Raw genomic sequence first — 21,391 nt, 5'->3', positions numbered from 1 at the left:
TTTTAAATTGGCAGGAAGCCCAGAAGTTTTCTTCATCTAAGGCATGTTCACAATTTTTAGCCTACTTTCATGCTAATTTGATCTTCTAATCATAAAATTAATCAAAATCTTTCCTATTGTTTAATACTAAAGATAACATTTTTACAAAATCATTTTAGAATATTTTGACTATAAATTGACTATTAATGACAGAGAAATAATTACGGTTAAAGTTGTGTCTCTTAGGCAAATGGCAAGTAAACCAGTAGGTGATCCAAAGCCCAGGATCCTTTTGACTTCAGAGAGTTGTGGATTAGACCTCAATAAAAAATCTTTACTAGAAAGAGATTTCAGAAGAAAGAAAAATATACGTAGCTTTAGAAGTATGAACTGTATCACAGTCAATATTCAGCCATAATAATTATTTGATTTGGGAAAAAAATATAGAAAATGCTCGACAAAGACAGATTTATTCTTCTGCATTTCCCTTTAAAATAATCTTGTCCTTGTAAATATTATATCCTAAAATATAAATTTCCAAAAATTACAAAAGCAAATATGCTTTTTTTCAAAGTAGTCTGTCTTCCTCCTTTTATATCCAGATTATTGCTTCTATGGCATCCTGTATAACATCAAAATGCAGGACTGTATGAAGCTGATCATGGAAATTCAGTTCTGGAAAATTCAAAAGAGTGAAGCCTTTCCAGGTGGTATTATGTTCCCACATGGTGAAGAAAAAGAACAGTAATTTCAGAAGAATTCAAGATGCTTAAGTGTAGTTGAACATTAAGTTCCCTGAACAAGCTTTTTTCATTAGGTCATGAAAAATCCAAGGGGGTTTTGAAAATTGCTGTCTCTTCCCATGCTGCCATGAACTGAGGAGGAGACCTGGCTCTGTGCGCAGCAGCACGGCAAGGTAATGAAAAGGAAGGCGTCACCAGGTGGTGCTCTTGTCCACCGTGGTCCATGTTCCTGGTGCTTTGTGTGTGAGCATATGTTTAGTCCTGGGAAGACATGTAGACCTGATTTAGATTGGGGTTATGCTTGAAGAAAGTTCCCATTTTCAATTGGTTTCTAATCAGAGAACATTCCCAAGAAGCATTTGCTTTCCAGAAGCCAATTAGTTTCCAGGTTTGAGGTTCAAGGGGGAGGAAGGAAAAAAGATTATTTTCAATGTATATCATTACATTTCTTTCAGCAAGGAATGCTATTTTAACCTTAGTTAAATGAGGAGAAAATGTTAAAGAGTAACACTGGCTTTAGTAGAAGGAACAATGGAAGCTTAAGATGTGTGCCTGTTTTTAGTAGACTGATGTCATTAAATATTTGTAAGGCCTGTTTCAATGTTCAGTTCTTTTGAAACACTGTAATTAAGCTGTAAAAAAATAACAATGTCAACTATATTGAATATTCTGCAAGAATCCCGGAGAACTGTTCCATGAGCATTTTTAGGTGTTGACTTACTCATCAATCATATTACTTCAACAGTTGTCATCAGACAGAGTCATGACTAGGAAGACCTTAAGTATGTATCGGAGGAATACTATGGAAATATTGTTTATTAAAATTGTGTTAATATGGAAAAGCAGGAATGTACATAATGTGACTGCATGTCAAACTACACGTCAAATAAATGGCAGACCAATCTACAATGTATAAGTTAAAAATTTAAGGATTATTTTTTTATGACTCTATTTAAATGAAGGAACTTTAAACATTTTGCATGGTTCTAAATTTTCAGTTATGCTGCCATAAAATCTATAGAAAAATAAATATTTTATAATTTCCTCTGTCATTTGTAGATTCTATGATTATGATTGCTTTAATGCTTTATTAACCCTTGCTTTCATCCTGTATCAAGAGAACTTACAGTTCTTAGGAACTTAGGAATATTTTTCAAGATTTTCACTAAAGCAGAAGCTCCCTGAACTCTGCAGTTTCTCACATAATGGATGTTTTAAAATGTACGTGTACTTAAGAGCTACTTGTGCTAGGCAAATTCTTGTACGAGAAATTAATTTATACTTGTAAGTACATAGGAAAGCTATCTGCTTCATAAAGTGTCTGAACTGAGAATAGATGGAAGCTGAGACAGTACTAAGGGAAAATGCCAAATATGTTTGCCCTGTTTTTCTCTCACTTCTATGCATTCAGTAATGGCTGCAAGATCCTGGCCTAGATATATCTTTGATCTGTCACAATTTATGAATTGTTACATTCCAAGTTCTTATGTCACTTCAATGGAGCATGAAATTGTTGTGTTTTGGGTAGATGAGTCAAGCATGTGTGTTACGGAAATGGAGATTCCAAAATTCCAAAATGTCCCCAATGTCACTGCCTGTGAGTCACCAAAAGTTCATTGAACTTAATATTTTATTTAAAAAAAATAAAAAATGTCGTATTCAACATGCACTTATCAAATATCTTACCATAAATATCGTAAAAACTTTTCGTTTTATTGTATAAAACTTTTGTCAGGAAGTTTCCAATTAGCATCATATGTGTTGCGTCTTGCATACTAAGACTGAGGAATATATATTTTTTGAATTAAAAGTAAGTATTTATGTCATTTCTTTTTTAGCAAAAAGGTAAAAGAAATATTGGGGTGAAAAGCATTTTAGGTGGATATTACAATGAAAAATGATTCTAAATTCTCAAATATTACTTCTAGTGGTTTATTTGAAAGTATTACTACTGAAGAAAGTTTCAGGAAATGTCATTAAAATCATTTAATGTCATTAAATAGCTTCCATAGGATACTAGGAATGTGTATGTAACTTTTTTTTTTTCAACATTCAACACCACTTGCAATGAACATTGCTGGTTAAATTCAGGCTCAAGATGATTGTATTAAAGGCCTATTATGAGGGCTATTTTTGACTCTGTTTCTAAGGAAAAAATATTGTATAGTTTGTTTTGATTATTTTCTAACCTTATAAGAGCAATGATAGAACTATTTCTCTTTTAAATGAGAAAAGAGTTTAAAATGCCCATAATGAAAGTAGATGTTAGGCTCATTATTTTTTTTTTTTTTTTTGCTATAATTATCAGAGAGTCAATCTTTGGGATATGATAATACTCAAACAGTACAATGCCTTCTTCTTGGCTATTTTTAGCTTTGATGTTCCATCGTATGAGAATCAGCTTTGGTGATGTTTCTACCTACTTGGTTGGTTGAGTTTGTTCATGCAATGAGGAAGTCCAGCAAAATGGCTTTGACTATGAGCTCTAAAAAGCCATTCCCTTGGCCATGACCTAATGGAACAACAGAGAATATCTTCATATGGCTATTTATACGTTTCTTCAATAGGAAGATGCTTCTTGCTGAAGTGCAACAGATGAAATAAATGCCAATAGATTAGATTTTAAAGTTAAAAATATTGTATAATTTATGAGCCTATACTGGGAAAAAAAAAAAAAAAGTCCCATGTAGGTAAGAGCAATACTATGCATACTATCCATTTTTTTCTGGATTATTTGGTATCTCTGATATCAGACCCAAGTAAAACTTCTCTGAAAATTCCTTTATCTCTAACAATCATTTTTCTATTTTCCATGAGGACAACGTCTTTCTTATAAAACTCTAATATATTTCCCCTTGTTGAGTGCAAGCTGTACAATATCACTTGTTTGTTTACACTACCTATCTGCATTTATCGTGTTTTGGAACAAGTGTAACCAATAATATCAAATTTCCAGCATTTTTTAGTAACTTGAGAATTTTTTCTTATTTTTTTCCAAAGTGAAAGTAATACCTTTTCCCATGAGACAATCTCAATTCTTTATCCTAGTAGCTCTAGAACAAACTCCATTTCAAAAGAACATCTTACCTGGATTATTTACTGAAAAACAAGTTAACCCTAGACCTAGAACATTCAAAATCTTTTCTACGTAATTTTTTTATTTCTGAGAATGACACAAGAGAAAATATCATCTCCATATTTTTAAAAAAGAGGCTACAGGAAAGCAATCATACTCAATTTCTTTCACTTCAGACTTGCAAGTAGAAATTAATAAGATATAAAATAATAAGATAAATACAGTTCTATAAGCAAAGTAGTGATTAGATAGCATCACTAACAATTCATAACTGATTTCTGTGAAGGCAATTTGAAAGAAAATTTAAAAGTAATCATAAAGTGGATTTTGTGACAGATAGACTAGAAACTGCATAAACAACAGTCTTCTTTCTATGTCTTTTTAAACGCTTCTAACTCAAGCATTTGAGAACACCAACAAGTCATTAAAAAAACAAAGCAAACAAACAAAAAAAAAACAACTCAAAGCAAATACATTGTTTGCTGAAGTATCCTGAATTCATTTTGAACAAGCACGATCCAATATCTTTTTACTTAGAAATCTTGTATGGCATGGTCCATTATGCAGCCATATTAATGTCTGATTATGGCAAAGTTGGGAGCAAAAATAATTCTTTTTCCTATTTTTTTCTTGGTTCTTTAAAGAAAGAAAAAAAAATCAGTTCATATTTTTGGTGAATGTCACTACAGGGAATACAGAAGTTTAAAAAATTTAACCTGCAAGACAGATCTCACACATACCGATTGAGCTCCTTGCTAAGCAGTACAGCTCACTGAATGCTGTACCATCTGCTGGCCACATTTGAATTCCAGAGTAGCCATATCACTGTCATGATACTACAAAACTGTTTTACACTAAGCTGTGATCTGTCTGCCTCTACCCCTTTAGGCCCTGGTGAACTGTGTCATTTCTCTGTCTTCATGGTCAGAATCAAAGCTCATCACACACAAATGTAAAAGGTGCCAACAATACTGAAAAAATGGTGAAAATTCAAAACTTCCTGCCTGTCTGTAAAACTTAGGAAAAGGACAAAAATTACTTAACACTTACAAGCCAGTTAGAATGACAGATTCCCAATATTGAAGCAAGATGAATAGAGGTAAGCAAAGTAATTCTAGCAATTTCTTTCAGTCAAATCTATTCCATTTAAAAATTGGCTTGAAATTGTTTTATGTGATTTTCTTTACTCACAGGCATTGTATAAGGGGAAAATAGGTTATAGAAAGAAGTAGGTCTTTCCTATTGGCCATATATAGGTTACATAGTGAAATGTGCCCAGAGCTAAACATGTCCCACATGGTTATAAGTAGAAGCTTATATTGCTACTTTGAAGTTGAGAATGTGAGTATCTAAAGCACCTCTGGACCTGCTTCATGCAGGAGTTTAAGTCAGATACTCCCACATAACTGCAGAAAAAAAGTTGAACCTTCAATTTATCATGTAAAATTTAAAATGGTAGATTTGAGTCATAAAAAAGTTGCGCTTACAATATGCTTAAAAGTCCATAATACATTTTCAAAACTGCAAGCTCAATTAAAAACATGAGGAAAAAAGGAGATCTGAGAGTGCTGAAGATTCAAACTAGAGCCAAAAATATTTGCAACTAATGAATGAATGAAGAACTTTGATACTAAATGTGTGGTGCATTCTGTTGCATTTATAATTTAGTGTGGTTACAAGGCTGAAAACTTATTCATATTTTAATTTTTAGACAGGAGAGAGCATTTTCATGTTCTCTGTTTAAACTGTTTTGGCATGAGCACAGCTTGTACTGAAGTCTTGCATATAATGAATTATTTCAGCACTGAGTAGCTAGTTCTGTAGGCATATAATAAAGGTTGTTAACCAAATAAGATATTGAGAATAAAAAAACATTCGTTTGTTGAATTAAGGATAATATGAAACAAAGGCAATGAAGTTCTCAGTTATGATTACATCTGGAACCTATATTTTCTCTTACAATTTTATTTCTAAGACAGAAGTGAAATCTTGTGTTTTGGATGGATGAATACATAATATTGCCCAAGCTATACAAACACTGCTATTATGAAAGAAAAAGAAGTTAATGCATCTGTGAAATGTAATTACAACAATTTTGTAAGAATATCAAGACCGTACTATTAAAGGTTTATACAGTTCTCCTTTTATTTTGCAAAAGTTCCATTCATGTGAGCTTAGTAAGGGAATTAATCATAGAATCATAGAATCATAGAATATCGCGAGTTGGAAGGGAACCATAAGGATCATCAAGTCCAACTCCTGGCACTGGTCTACCCAAAAGTTTAAACCATGTGACTAAGTGCACAGTCCAATCACTTCTTAAATTCAGACAGGCTTGATGCCATGACTACTTCCCTGGGGAGCCTGTTCCAGTGTGCAACCACCCTCTCGGTGAAGAACCTCTTCCTGATGTCCAGCCTAAACTACCCCTGCCTCAGTTTAACACCGTTCCCGCCGGTCCTATCACTGGTGTTTACGGAGAATAGGTTAGGAGAAATGCTTAACTTGTCTTATTTCCACTGAGCTAGATGGAAAAGATTATCATTAACATGTGTTCTCTGAATAGGTATTGCAGTATTCACTATGATCAAATCATTATCCAGGTAATAGAATCTCTTTGGTAAGTTAAATGGTCAATGTGCTCCTAGAGTCTTTCACTATGAATCATGTTTTCCAAACCCCAGCCATTCTTGTGGTTATTCCAAGGATTCATCTTCATTCTTCAGCACTGATGTTGAATTATGTGCACCAGAACTGTATGCAGTATTCTCAGAGCACTTTGCACAAAGATTAAATTGTGAATAATATAACACGTGTAATTGTGATTCCTATGTATGTACTGGAGAATCCCACCAGTTTTTTGTCCACAACAATAAACTGTGAGCTATTCAACTCCGTATATCCTTTACTATAAGTTTTGCCTAACTACAAGTAATTAAAAATAAATAAATAATAATAATAATAAAAAAAAAAGTCAAACCAGAATAAGAATATTCACACAGCTGTATGAATTGTATTGAGAATTCAATACAAGTGAATTCGTTGGGAAAAAAAGTGAGATTTCAGTAGACACAAAGAACTGTGGAAGCATGCTATCAGTGGTGTTAAATGTCTTAATTGTGCCTTGAAAATGTCTGCAGTAGGTTTATTTGAGCTTTACAGAAGTTTCAATTAAGACAATTGAAAAACATTTATATTGCACAAATTTGTCAAATTCCAGATGGTAAAATAAAGCAATATCATTTACACTGAGGAGAAACATCAGTTTAATCCAACAAACTGGGAGACACCTTGCGTATTGTGTACAAGACTGAGCAAACCAGACAGTCTTTATTGAAGTCTTTATCTTAGTCTGATACTCCCCAGAGATGGACTGTCAGGTTTGTCACAGTGGGAATTCTGTTGAGTAGGAAATGCAGAATGGAGTTAGGAGCAACTTCAAAGGGAAACCTACAGTTGCTTCTATTCCTTTTAGTCAGGCAGATATCCACATTCCACTGCAGCATCAAGATACTTTAATGAGATGATGCAGCATTTTATCTCTCATGTCTAAGTACAGTAATTACAGTAAGATTTATACCCATTATTAAGGAAAAGAATGAGAAAGAGGAATGCTATTGTATGAATAAAAGATATTGATTAATGAATCTGATTGGGGGTTGCATGGATAAAGGTGTGTGTCAGGAATACTTAGTCATCCGTATATAGGACTAAAACAAATAATAAAAAGGTTGTTATATTAAATGTGCCAACATTCTGTCTGAATTTATACAAATGCAGACAACACATTGTTGTTTTTTTTTTCCTGTTCCTATTGAAACTGATGTCCTCCGAGTTTATTGGGATGAGGATTATGGCCAATATCTGACCTAACAGAAAGATGTTAATGGAAAAGGGGCTTAGGTCTTCTTAAATCCTGCAGCCTTTCATTGTGAAAGCATGTATTAAGAAAAACAGGGGTAATTGTTTGTTGTACATATACACTTATTAAATATTAATCCAAAATCCTGCTTATCGGGAGAAGTTCATATAAAGTTAAGACATATATAAATAATGGATGATTTGAAGAACACACATATACGAGAATCACAAGGGGACACTCAAACTATTAATGTGTAAAACAGTGCATTTTTTGGCACTCTGAGACCACCAGAAAAGAACTATGAAACCTTGCCAACATGTTCAGCTTCCTCTGTCATTTTCACAAATTCCTTTTAGGCAGCATGGCACCTATCATATCTCCTGCTAGTAGCTGGTTATCTGATGGGTTATTTTTCTCTCACATTCTTTATTTCCTGATTTCTGTGAAGTTTTATGCAACCTTCAATTGGGCATTTGTTTTCAGTGTTCAATGACTCTTCTTTTCTAAGCTTCTTATGGTTTTCCTAAGTTAAATTGATATTCTGAGGAAATTGCTGTTTTTTCTAGTTTGTCTTCTTAAAGAATTTCATCTTTTGAGGTGGATTTCATGCTTGGGAAGTTATTGTTTATTTGTTTAAGTATTTGTTATGATGGGCTAGTATTCAGAACTCTGTTTCCCACAGAGACCCTTCAGAAAACTCCACAGCTGGAGCTCCTAAACACGGACAAGATTCTAGCAGGTATTTATGTTCTGTATGAGAGGTGTTTCTTGCCTCTGAAGGCATATATTGTTACAGAAATCTCTCTTTGAGGAAGAAATGTCACAAAAAAAATCATCTATACTAGCACAATGATTTTTTAAAATAGTAAATAACAGATATTTGTGTATATATATGTCTACATCTGTGGAACTGTAGGACAGGATGGACATCTTTGCTGACCTTGTTGATCATATACTGATGTATTTAAGGATTGACAGTTGCACACCTGAGAAAACTGAAGGAAGGGCATGATGGTTAGACAAGATATGAGAGCTGATCCTTATGTGCTTCCATCATCTACAAGTCTGTGTTAAGCATATCACTGAATTCCACAGAAAATTATCATGTCACCTCATCACCCTATTGTCTTACATCTTCATGGGGTTTACCTTTTAAATGATCCCAAATCTCAATACGTATACACAGTTCCACTGTCCATTCTGTGACTACACTGTGGTTTGAAAGACTACTCATAATCAGCTTGCAACACAAAAGCAAGGTAATAGCATTAGCATGGTATGACAATACAGCCACTTATTTCTCACCTTTCAGACAACACATTGATGTCAAATGTTTTACTGTTTGATTAAACTGGAAGGGTAGCATGTACAACCCTGCTTGACAGGCTGAGTACCAGTCCTGAAGACATTCTTTGCCTTACACCTGAATTTGTTATGGTTAACTAGCTAAAGTTTTAGCACATGAGTGTGTCTTACAGAAACTTGTTTAGATCAGCTCAATTCTTTCCATTATTACCACTACAGGCAAGCTGTTTCCTGTCCAAAAAAATAAAAATAAAAATAATGTTTTCAAGAGCCAAAGTAGGACAATTACAAAGTTATGATATATCTAGCATTAATGATCCAGTCTTGCTTGCTATTCTTCCTCAGGCAGGCTCTACTGAAAGGAAACAATTCAGTAACAACTGTTTTCTGAAGAAGTAGTGGTAATCAGCTCAAGGCCATCCAGAGGATATTGTCAGAAATATTATCCGTTGTACATTAATGTGTGACTCCATTCTGGATGTCAGACTACAAAAAGATCTTTAACAGAAATGACATTGACACAATGCAGTGCTTTGCCTCTAGTCATGTGGCGTCCCTCCGCTTCATACAGAATGTAGCTGCTCATATACAGCTGTCATGCAATAACAGAGTGAAGTAGTGACTTACTCTCTGGCAAAATTAAACAGTTCATGCTTTGCAATGGCTTAAAGTTACAGGTGTGAGGAGGTGACATTCTGTTTGCCTGCTTTATGGCACACGTAATAAAAGATTTCTCTGGATAAATGGCTTTTCCAAACAAATATGCATTTTCAAGCTTTTTAAATAAATGAAAGTGAGACATATTTCGGCATGAGAAACACCTGCCGTGTTGTCAATTATTCTTTCTCTTTTTCTACCTTAAAAAAAGAATGATTCTAAATTGAATAGACATTTATATGTAGCATTAATTAATATTTCATTGCTTTACACTGGAGAATAGATCAGGAAAAGGTTGGTTTTGTTTGTTTGTTTTTTTGTTTTTGTTCACTTACATCTGGTTAAACAAAGCTAAGTGGAACCTTCTGACATTATCAATGCAAGGATCTGAAAGGAAAGCTGCCCTGTACAATAGTCTCCTTCATATATTTCTGCAAGTACTCTATTCCAATCTGCTATGAAATAACATAGCTTCTGCTGGTTATTTTTTATCTTTAGAAATACACTGTAGTTATAGTGCGCATGACTTATTTTTCATTGTTTTTAGAGCCAACTGCAATCCATTTGCCTGTGTTTCATTATTGCTGAAACCTTTGTGGACTAATCTGATCTTTTCTCATTGAACTGTTAGTTTGCCCACTGAGTAGATCAATCTTACACTTTATGAACTCAGATGTAGTGAGTCATCCTTTATTTCCATTAAAATCCTGTTGCCACCACCAGCTAATGCATCTCAACCAGAAATGTGCTTGTGCCTTCCAGATGGAAAGGAGAAAATAAAATAATAAAATAAAATATATATAAAAATAAAATAAATAAAATAAAATAAAATAAAATAATAAAATAAAATAAAATAAAATAAAATAAAATAAAATAAAATAAAATAAAATAAAATAAAATAATAAAATAAATGAAACCTGAGAATGCATTTTTCCTCAAGTAGTCTATTCCTAGCAGGAGTGCTTCTACTTTCCCTAGCATCCTAGCTTATGCCTAATCACTCTGGTACTGCAACCTTCTTCTGTGGTGGCAGGTGCTTCCAAGAAGGCAGTCAAGATCAAGGGCCCAGTCTTAGCTGAAGATAAAACTATTGCTCATAATGCTAATTTATCCTTGTGCACACATGCATGCACACACACTGCATTATGCAAAACAGCATTGTATATTTGTTTTTGTTTTCACATTCTGAAATCTTAAAGAGCATGAATATATTTTAAGCAATTAAACATCTCATGCCAGTCTTACTGCTAATTATAATAAATCAAATATAAAATATCAAAAGCTATTTGTAAGGAAATAATTCAAGTAGCATTTAAATGTATCATTGTACATGGTGGTGGCAGAAGAAAATGTGCAAACAAATATTTGCATCAGTAGACACAAGCAAACAAAAAAAGAGAACTAATCAGAAAAACAATTTGTTAATAAATCCCTTCATTTATTAGTAGATTTGAACAAAAATCTAAGTTATTGAATTATGCTTTGAAGCTATTGAAGAAAGTTTCTGATCAAGAACCCAGTTTTGTGCTGCCAGCAAATTTTACAAATAGTAAGCTGATAAGTTTCACTGAAGCTTTATATACTCATCTAAATAAAACATATTTGTAACAATGCAAGACTGTAGGTTTGGGTCTTGTGAAACTTGGAATAACCCCCCAAGCTATTTTCCATGCACTTATACAGCTGAAATACTCACTACTGTGAGTAGTTTTATACATTTGAGTATTTGAATATTTAAAAAATGTTTTAATTGGTATTTTTGAACATGAAAGTTTTCTTTCTTCCTTATTTTTTTTGTGTGTGTGTGCTAGATTTTATTTTCTTTACCGAGTTGGTGAATATATTTAACAAATGCTTACAGGGAGTTAAATATTTGAGTATTTTTAATTAAAGGTTCAATTTATGTGCAAATATGTTCACTAGTTGATAAATATAAATAAAAGAAAAATCAAATATTAAGAAAACAGCAAGACAATGAAATTACAGCTGTTAAGTCCTTTCATAAACTAGTCACTAAAAGATTGAAACCACTGGACGCTCCTATTGAGCTGTCCAGAAACTCAATGAAGAATATCCTTAATGAAAAAAATGCAAATTGTGTTAATATAGCTTTGGAATAATGTAAATCCCCTGTATGAGACAGATTGTCATCTCATATTTTTTCTGTCTTCAGCAGGTGAAATAGACAGACCACATTTTCTATTTACCTTGTACCAGGTACACAACCGAGTAAAACATCTGTAGCACTTACTAATCCATATTAACAGTGGATGTTACATGCATGTTTACATGCACAGTCCAGAAAGAGCCACTAGCCTCACGCACTGTAAGACATAAGCTGTGGTACTCATGCATTTGCATTCTCATGATCAGGGTTTACACTTCTGTTGTTTCACTGCATATTGCACAGTACTGCTCTGCTGATGCCTGAACCGCAGCATAAATAAAAGTACCTCTGCTGATAAACAATGCCTTTCCTGGTATATTTCTCATATTTACCTGTCCTCTAGTTCTGCAAACATAGCAACTGTATGAATTTTGGTAGCCTTTCCAAAATTCTGTTACTGCAAGAGAAGATAACAATCCTTGCTGAGGGGCACTGATACTGTCAATACAATCAAACCATGAAAATTCACTTGTAGTGCTACAAAGAATCACAGAATCACACAATTGTAGGGGTTGGAAGGGACCTCAAGAGATCATCGGGTCCAACCCCCCTGCCAAAGCAGGTTCCCTAGAACAGGTTGCCCAGGTAGGCATCCAGATGGGCCTTGAATATCTTCAGAAAAGGAGAGTCCACAACCTCCCTGGGCAGCCTATTCCAGTGCTCCATCACCCTCACCGTGAAGAATCGCATGTTGGTGTGAAACTTCCTGTGCTCCATTTTTTGGCCATTGCTCCTTGTCCTATCCCCACAAACCACTGAAAAGAGGTTGGCCAAATCCCACTGTCTCCCACACTTAAGATATTTGTAAACATTGATGAGATCCCCTCCCAGTCTTCTCTTCTCAAGGCTGAACAGACCCAGGTCTCTCAGTCTCCTCATAGATGCTCCAGGGCCTGTATCATATTTGTTGCCCTCCACTGGACTCTTTCCAGGAAAGAACTTTAAGGAAAATGGTCATTTAAGTCCTACCCTGGAATACTTGCCCTGTAGACATTATACAAGGTGCTCATTGTGTTCATTAAATAATAAATCCATTTTGTAGCCATTTCCTTCAACTCATCTGTAATTTTACCTCATTTAAGACTGAATATGCACATAGTCGTTGGCTCAGGGATAATACCAATTTTTAAATATACTTAAAAAATGACTCTTAATTTCTCTTATCATGGTAGATGTACCAATCAGTGCTAGATTGCATTTCCCTTGAGAAAAGCTGAATATGAGTGATCTGTCAAGTCAAATACTTGTGTTTAGCAGTAAATCCGGGGGGGGGGGGGGGGGGGGGGAATAAAAACAAATAAATAAATAAATAAATAAGTTATAAAGTCATCAGTAGCCGTTTAAAATCTCATCAGTGAAAAGTCTGTCTTTGTACAATACATTGAACCATAGTAATTACAGATTAAATCAAGCATTTTAGAATTCTTCAGGTTTGCTTAAACCAGATTGATTGATTTTTAAGATTTCTTTTACCAACAGGAAAGTATGCTTCCAATTGAATGAAATGTTGGCCTAGCCCATGATTCATGATTGATGTTCAACTTTAACCTCTTTCCTTCAGCCACAACTTCTGCTCATTGAGGTATGAAAAGTTAGGAGAATCTGAGGACCTTCTAGGCATCAATGCTGAGGGAATTTAGTGCACTTATATCCAGATGCCTATCTTGATACGGTTTCAGAATTAGGCTGTTTTCTCCCAATGTATATTTATCCAGATAAACCTGCAAAAGATAGATATATAGATAGGTAGGTAGGTAGATAGATAGACAGATAGGTAGATTAGATAGATAGATTTACTAAAACACCTCAGGAACAAATATTATATTAGTAAGTTATTCCACACAGATGTTTGTTGTGGTCTTTTTAGAATGTTTTTGTTGAAATAGTCTTTCAAACTTGGGATATCCAGTCATGATTCAGGATTCTGGAACATTTATTTGTCATCAAATCCTGCTACCAAACCTCCCAGACTCTAGCTCTGCATTGAACTGGGATGTGTACCTTTATCCTCTGTTCTGTTTTGTATCAAAGAAGGTACAAACAAGCATCCCATTTTTGTGTATTTTATATGCATTGACCAAAGCTTTCTGTTATGATCAACGGGTCCAAAATATCTACTGCAATAAATATGAAAAGACAGTTCTAAATGCAAGACAGAAAAAGGCCCTCTCTTACTCTGAGCATCTTTCATTAAACACCTTTACACTGTCCCCAGTTTCTTTGGTGCTTACATCCAGACATTTTGCATAGTTAGAAACATCTCAGTCTAGGAAATGGGTATTTATTTCCTGACTTAACTCTACTAAAATGCAAACCTTCCCCAAGACTTCAAGATTCTGAAAAAGCAGACAGACTCAGACAACCAGTAATTACATCAAATGACATTGCCTTCATTCATAGATATGGGCAGTAGCATCAGTGTCCATTTGCATAAAATTTAGGGATACAACGTACATAGACTAAGGTCCTAAGGAACAGGCTATTCTAAAGTTGCAAGACTGGAATAGTTTCTACTCATCAGCTGAAGTTGCTCCCATGGCAATTCCACTTCCTGGACAGGTGCTCATAACAGCTAGAGTATTACGCAAAACATGCACAGCACTCTCAGCAGTTGTCCTTTTTAAAACATTAAGATTATAAAGTTAGCTCAGCTTCATTATTAATACCCTAGGTCCCAGGTGAACACATATATTTAGACTTTCTTACTGGTTGTCTCCCGACATTGCCTTACACAGCATTCAGGTACGTTGGAATGCTCTGCACAGTTGACTGACTTTTCTGTTGAGTCAATAGAATGAAGTAAATAACTCAAGAAATTTTGATGAGCTTTCACAGAAAAATGTGCCTTTCTCTTTCCAAGGATCCTTCCATAGTCAGGCACCCACTTGTACACACTGAGATAACTGATTTTTGTTATGCAAACAGGCATCCTGCCTGTGAGGTTATGTATTTGAAATGAAGTTCAGCTCCAGAGAAGGTAGGTAGCTATTGACAGATATGCATAAATTTGGGTATTCACCTGCCTTAGGATTCAGTTGCTTGAACAGAAATCACTAGTGCCATTTTATATATCCTACGTCATCTTGCCTAGTAGCCTTCTGTTTCTCCTGAAGTATTTCTCCTTTGGGATTGTGTTATAGCTTTCATTTACATACAGAAGCTCTTCAGAGATCTTTGAAATGATTCTAGACATCCAAATTGTCTACTTTAGGTGAGTAGCATCATTCTGTTAGCATCACTGACTTCACAGATTGACTACAGTGAGACTTCAAACATCACTTCACAACTGCATGTATCCTATCCTCAAATCAAGGAACAGGAAAGTCAGGCTGATTACAGTTGCAAAAGCTAGGTTTTAATTTTAAACCAGATGCAATTCTAATGGATTACAGCACTCCAAAGAAAACTAAAGGCAGGACATGAGAGGGGGCAGAGAGAGCTCATTTCAATTTTCTGAAGACAGGTGTGTACTGCCCTGTGGGACACCCTGGGGTTTCCAAGGCTTCCACACAAAGCTATCAGACAGATGTCTGTGACCTACAGGAGGCCTATTCCTTTTTGGTTGAGCAGATGGCCAGGTCAGATGCCCTAGGCCATCTTACACAGGACTCCATACCTAAATTTAGATAATTTAATCATATTCATGGAATCTATAAAGAAAACTATAGGACCAGCTGAATTTGGGAATAACCAGAGCAGAAAATACAGAAAGGGTGAAGTTCACAATAAGGCTGCTGTTACAAAAATGATCTAACGCTGTTTTGAAAGCATGGAGGTTCAGAATGAAAATGCAACTTTAATGTAAATATGTTAATACTTAATACAAAGACTGTTTTGTTTTGTTTTGCTTTGTTTCGTTTTTAATTTAATACGCTGTTTGAACTTATTCCTAAGTCTTGTGTTTGAGGGTCATATTCAAGTGCAATAGCTTACTCCACAATATATAGGGTAATGTATTCAATACCTGGTTTGTTAAGGATAGTCAATTTAAACTGCTTTCAACTCTGATAGCATGCTACCATAATAATATGGAAAATTATGCTTGTTTGTCTGTAAATTATGAGAAAGACCAATTATGAAAAATGTGAATATTTATTGTATTTCTTGAGTGGAATATTTTAAATATAATTACAAAATTGATATATGTAAATATTTTTTCATGTCCTCCATGAATTTTTAATCCCTTGTTGAAAACATTGATCTTGAAACTCGTCTGGAATTCTTGGAAAATGAAGGTCCTGCAACACATCATTCAGGATACCATTTTTTCTGTGGATGAGATATTACAGTCAGAATATTTCGATTACTTTTGATAGAACATTTTGAAAAAAAAAAACAAACAACAACAACAAAAAACATATTTACACTGTTACAGGCACACTTTCAAAAAAACAAAAAAACACAGATTGCATACCATTTCACTAGTGGATCACTGAATTATGATTATTTCTTATTAGCTTATTTGAGATCACTATCACACTTAACGTTAAACCCTCACATTTGTGTAAATGCATCTTCTTCTATTACTGAAAACTTTAACCAGTGCATATTCAACAGAATCACTGTTTCCCAGACATAGAAGTGACTTCTAATTATCTTTGCTCTTTGTAGTAATTGTCTGCTTTATTTTATTAGCTTACAGTTCAAGAGGATTGTGTTAGTTTTACCATTTCAAACTTATTGGGTATTTAGTTCTTCCTAGAAACTAAAGATTTTGATTTTTATTAGAAATCAGTTTTCATATGTGAGCATATATTCCCCATATATTCTTTATATTCAGGAATAAACTGTTGAACCAGCAACTTTAGAAAGAAACAGAATCCATATAAAAAAAAAGCCTTATTTTCTATAGGAATAAGTTCTGTATTATGGTATCATTTTTCGTTATGTGATTATTAAAAGATATGTAGCATGCATTTGCAGAAAAATATATTTTTTCTTGTATGGAAGCTTTCTTTCTCAAAAGAATCTTGCCACATGCTGAACTCTTGCCAGTGCTAACTTCATCTAACTGTCACCATGACTTCCCATAATCTACCTGTTCTGAAGTTTCCCTGAAGTGTAAGAATTATATTTGGGACTTCCTAAATGAAAAGTCTGAAAAAGAACAGTGCCACTTGCAGTGCCATGTAAGGATCTAATCTGCAACACAAGAAATACTTCCACTGATATCACCAGGCATTGTTTTGGGCCTGAAATGAACACCAGTAGCAGTATCCTCGTTACCAACAGATAAGGGATTAAGTGAAAATGATATGATTTTCCAAAATTTGGATTATTTTAGAATACCAACAAAATCTTTGTTAGGTTTTACTTCAGGTGAACCACCTTGGCCCACTCTGTTAGAAATTGTATAATGACTAACATCAGGAAAATTGAAATGAAATTGTGGGTTATCAGTGAGAATATGTGATACATTTGTTTTTAAATCTTCAATCCCTAATAATCTTAAATCCTTAAATTCTCAGTCATCAATTTGCATCATCAATATTTTATTTTGAAGGAATGATCTTATCCGAATTTCCTATCTTTAGGTATACGCTTTATCTCCAGTGAAACATACCTCTAAACTGGCTTGATTTCTACTGTCAAAGTTCAAAATTAGAATCAAAGCCCCTTGTATTTCAGCACTTCCTAAGCTTATTTTCCATGGTGACATCTCCTCTGAAACTGATTTCCTGGCAGTATTTGTTGCTTGTTTGTAGTGGGATTTCTGTACTGACAGTAATGATGGCCTATTACTTTCCTTTGGCTAACAAGAAATTTACATTTTATTCCTGCTGATCAAACTTGGAAAATAAGTACATACTCGTGCTAAATTTTTGTTATGTTTATATGTCCATATGTTATATGTTGTCCATATGTTATATGGACATATGTTACATGTTATATGTTTATATGTCCATATGTTATCTCCATATGTTATATGGAGAGTGGTACAAATCAATTTCTATGCAGATGTTAATTCTTGCATATAAAAGTATTCGCATTTTGGTTTTCAAAGCTATTTTGGAAAGATGAATCAAAATAGAAAGATTCAGAGAAGAAATGTTCACACTGGGTAAAAACTTAGCAGCACTGAAGTAGGTGGGAGTTCTGCTTCAGTGGGGCTGGAATTAAATCCACTGAGTATTAGCATACAATATAATAATATATTCCTCCCACAGTTTTCCATAAAGCTGACTAAAAAGCAAACAACAGCCCCCCCAGCCTTAGCCTGCAAACCAGTAGTATATTTGCTATCAATAACCAATGTGTACAGTAAAATAGCAATGTTAGTTTAGTAAAAGCATAGTTTATCCATGGGTTCTGCTATGCAAGTTGCTTACTGCATTGGATGAACTTTTCCCGTTATATAAAACACTAATCATTTAATTAAGATCCCTAAGATTTCACATCCTCTTCTTTGAAAAGCTTATGGCCACGCTGAGCAAGAGTAGGAGGAAAGATGGAATATCTCCATTTTATAAAGGAGAATCTGCAGCATAGAGAGGATGTTGCTTGCTGGTGTTTGCATAAGTTGTCGTGATTAATTTTGTGATTAGTGTCTTCATGTCCTCCTGAATGCAGGTGCAAGTCTTGGTTCTGCTTGGTCCAGTCTTCTGAGTTGACTGTGGCTTCTTAAAGCTGAAAAATTAATCAGAAGGTATCTCAGTGTTGTGGTTTAACCCAGCCGGCAGCTAAACACAACACAGCCGTTCACTCACCCTCCCCCCTCCCTCTCTGGGATGGGGGAGAGAAACGGGAAAGTGAAGCCTGTGAGTTGAGATAAAGACAGTTTATTAAGACAGGAAAATAATAATAACAATAATAATAACAACAACAATAATAATGATAATAGTACTACTAATAATAATGTGTACGAAACAAGTGATGCACAATGCAATTGCTCACCACCCGCTGACTGATGCCCAGCCTATCCCCGAGCAGCCGGCCCCCCCCCCCAGCCAGCCACCCCTATATATTGTTTAGCATGACGTCAGATGGTATGGAATACCCCTTTGGCCAGTTTGGGTCAGCTGTCCTGGGTCAGTCCCCTCCCAGCTCCTGATGCACCCCTAGCCTGCTCGTTGGCAGGACAGAGCGAGGAGCCGAAAAGTCCTTGGCTTGGTGTAAGCACTACTCTGCAACAATTAAAACATCAGCATGTTATCAGCGCTCTTCTCATCCTAATCCAAAACATAGCACCCTACCAGCTACTAGGAGGAAAATTAACTCTGTCCTAACTGAAACCAGGACACTTAGTTACAAAAATCCTGTTTGATCTTTAATTAAAGCCTGACAGAAAAATAGGAATGCAAACTTAATATTATTTTGTATTCTTTAATCAGATTAAAACATTGTTATTTATAAAAATTCTATTAATGAGGAAAAAAAAATCACAATTTGAGAACCTTGTAACAAATGTGTAGAAAAATTGCAAAAGATAAATATTGCAGTAAGTGAAAAAAAAGACTAGCAGTGCTTTTTTCAAGATTTTACTTCAGCTACAAAAAAAAAAAAAAAAAAAAAAAGTCCTGCACTGCCTTATAGCACACTGGCTGATCTTTTACACTCTTCTTATTAATGGGGTATGAGGATGGTTCTCCCTTTCCCTCCACATTCTCTGAAAAGAATAAAAGTTTTCTTTAGTGGTTGGAAAAAGATATCATATAAGTGCCAAATTTTGCATTATATTTACAATTCAGTTTTAAGCCTTAACACTTGTTGTTCCAGTAGACATCAGAGGTTCTCAGTACTTTGCATTACTGACTCCACAGATATCGTCTTACAGGAATATTTTGCTGACAGTGGCATAATATGCATAATCTCTGGGAACTCTTCTCAGCCAAAAGCAGTGAAGGAAAACGTTTCTGAGAAAAGCGTTTTTGACAATGATTTTTTTATTTTTTTTTCACATTTGTAAATTTTAATGGAATAGAAGGTAGAAGTGGGAATTTTCTTTCTTTCTTTTTTTTTTTTTTTTTTCAGGTAGGTTCTGCCGCCTTTCTCCAACTCACAAACACAACTCTTTTTTATTTATTTATTTTTTTTCCTGCAGGGCTCACTTTTCCATACAGCTTTGTGGGTAAAGTCAGTACTTCTGGAGCAAATCAAAGTGCTACTCCACATGATCAAAGATGGCAAATAAGGCATGTTTTTTATGAAGAATATTGCTTGAATTGTCATTTAGTGCACTCCTCCTATGCAAGAGGATTTTTTAAAAAATCATTTTTTGTATGCACAAATGTTGTTTATGTTTTCAAGTCTGGATTACTGAGAAGACCAAAGTTTGAGCAAACACAGAAGGACTGACTGAGTCTATGAAAAATGAGGAAGATTTGGGAAACATTTCATTGCCCAAGTCTATTTAGAAAGAACAGGTAAATGACTGATTTTGTTTAAACTTCTGAGTATCTTAAAGTACCCAATATCTCCAAAACAAATGTAAAAATATTTCTAAACAGTACAGACAAATGTCTCTCAGAGGAAGAATCATATATTTTCATTTTATACTTTCATTTTATATATATATTTTATATTTTCATTTTCCTATTATTTTCGTTTTTCTGTTGCTTGTAGATTTGCTTCAGTGTGTTCTCTTTTCTGAGCCCTGAATGTCTGTGTTCTCTATGCAAAAATATCTGCTTTCACCCATTTTATCATGATGGTTTCAGCTTTGAGTAGGAGGTGTAGTCTATTTTTCATGGTTTGTTTTGAAATGTGCGTCTTGTTTTTGTGTCATCTTTGAAATTCCCATGCCCACTTATCTCTAGATGAAAAAAAGCTCTTCATTTAAGCAGTGATATATGATACAGAATGTATTTGAGAATTATAATTGCACATTTTATAACATCTTGAAAGAGAAAATCTGAGTCTAAATAAACCAATATTCCAATAAAAGGATGTAAATATTCTGGCCACTGCAAAGGGATGAAACCAGTTTTCTTAAATCTTGAACAAATCTCTTTTTTTCTTGCATGAACTGAGCTGATATAGGAAAAAACATTTCCAGTTTGTCTCAGGAGTTCCCAATTCATGAATTTCTTTATATCCAAACAAAACCAAGCCTTTTTTGTTTGTTTGTTTTCTGAATTGTAAGATACCTTACTCATAAACATACAACAGGCCATGTCTGGAATGAGCTGCATTTCCAAGACCCATCACTGCTAGGAATTACAGAAATTATCAGAAAACTTTTGCCTTAAACTCTAGTATTTGACACGGTTCTAGATGTGTCATCTTCAGGCACTAGAATTTCATCACAAGTCTTTCCAAGAGTCTTTATACTGTGGAAGCACAAGAGTCCTTGTCATGGGAAGCTTCTGACAGAAATGTAGATGTGAAGCCCATGGTTATCTGGTTTTGGAACAGGCAAAAAAATATCAGGGCTGAGATATATCCAGTGAAACACTTCAGACTCAACAAATTGTTCTTTCATTAAAAAAACCATTTTGCTTTTCCTAGCTTATCTTTCAAACAGCCATACTTGATCTAGTCATCTCCCCCTTGTGATACTTTTCATTCTGTGATCTTCTTTGTCCTGGAGACTGCAGCTCTGGACTCCACCTGTGCTAATTCAAATCACCAATGGAGCTGAAGAAATCTCTAGAATATGTGAT

General features: G+C 34.6%; 1 protein-coding gene and 1 long non-coding RNA gene across 4 annotated transcripts in view; one reads left to right on the top strand and one right to left on the bottom strand.

Annotated features, from left to right (window-relative positions):
* KCND2 (potassium voltage-gated channel subfamily D member 2) overlaps window positions 1-21,391 on the top strand; it is a 303,297-nt gene that overhangs the window by 27,852 nt on the left and 254,054 nt on the right. The gene's annotated exons all lie outside the window — the stretch shown is intronic.
* Window positions 13,675-19,820, bottom strand: LOC310897383. Of its 2 annotated transcripts, none has more exons than XR_014582269.1 (2): window positions 18,787-19,820; window positions 13,675-18,416 (listed from the first exon to the last, which is right to left on the bottom strand). It is a non-coding gene; the product is annotated as an uncharacterized lncRNA (long non-coding RNA). The 2 variants fall into 2 exon arrangements; XR_014582270.1 differs by lacking the exon at window positions 18,787-19,820 and adding an exon at window positions 18,684-18,719.

This window comes from Anser anser (genome assembly GCF_964211835.1).
Source record: "Anser anser genome assembly, chromosome: 1".
NCBI lineage: Eukaryota > Metazoa > Chordata > Aves > Anseriformes > Anatidae > Anser > Anser anser.
Note: the sequence above shows the minus strand (reverse complement) of the source record. Positions and strands in the feature narration are given on the sequence as shown.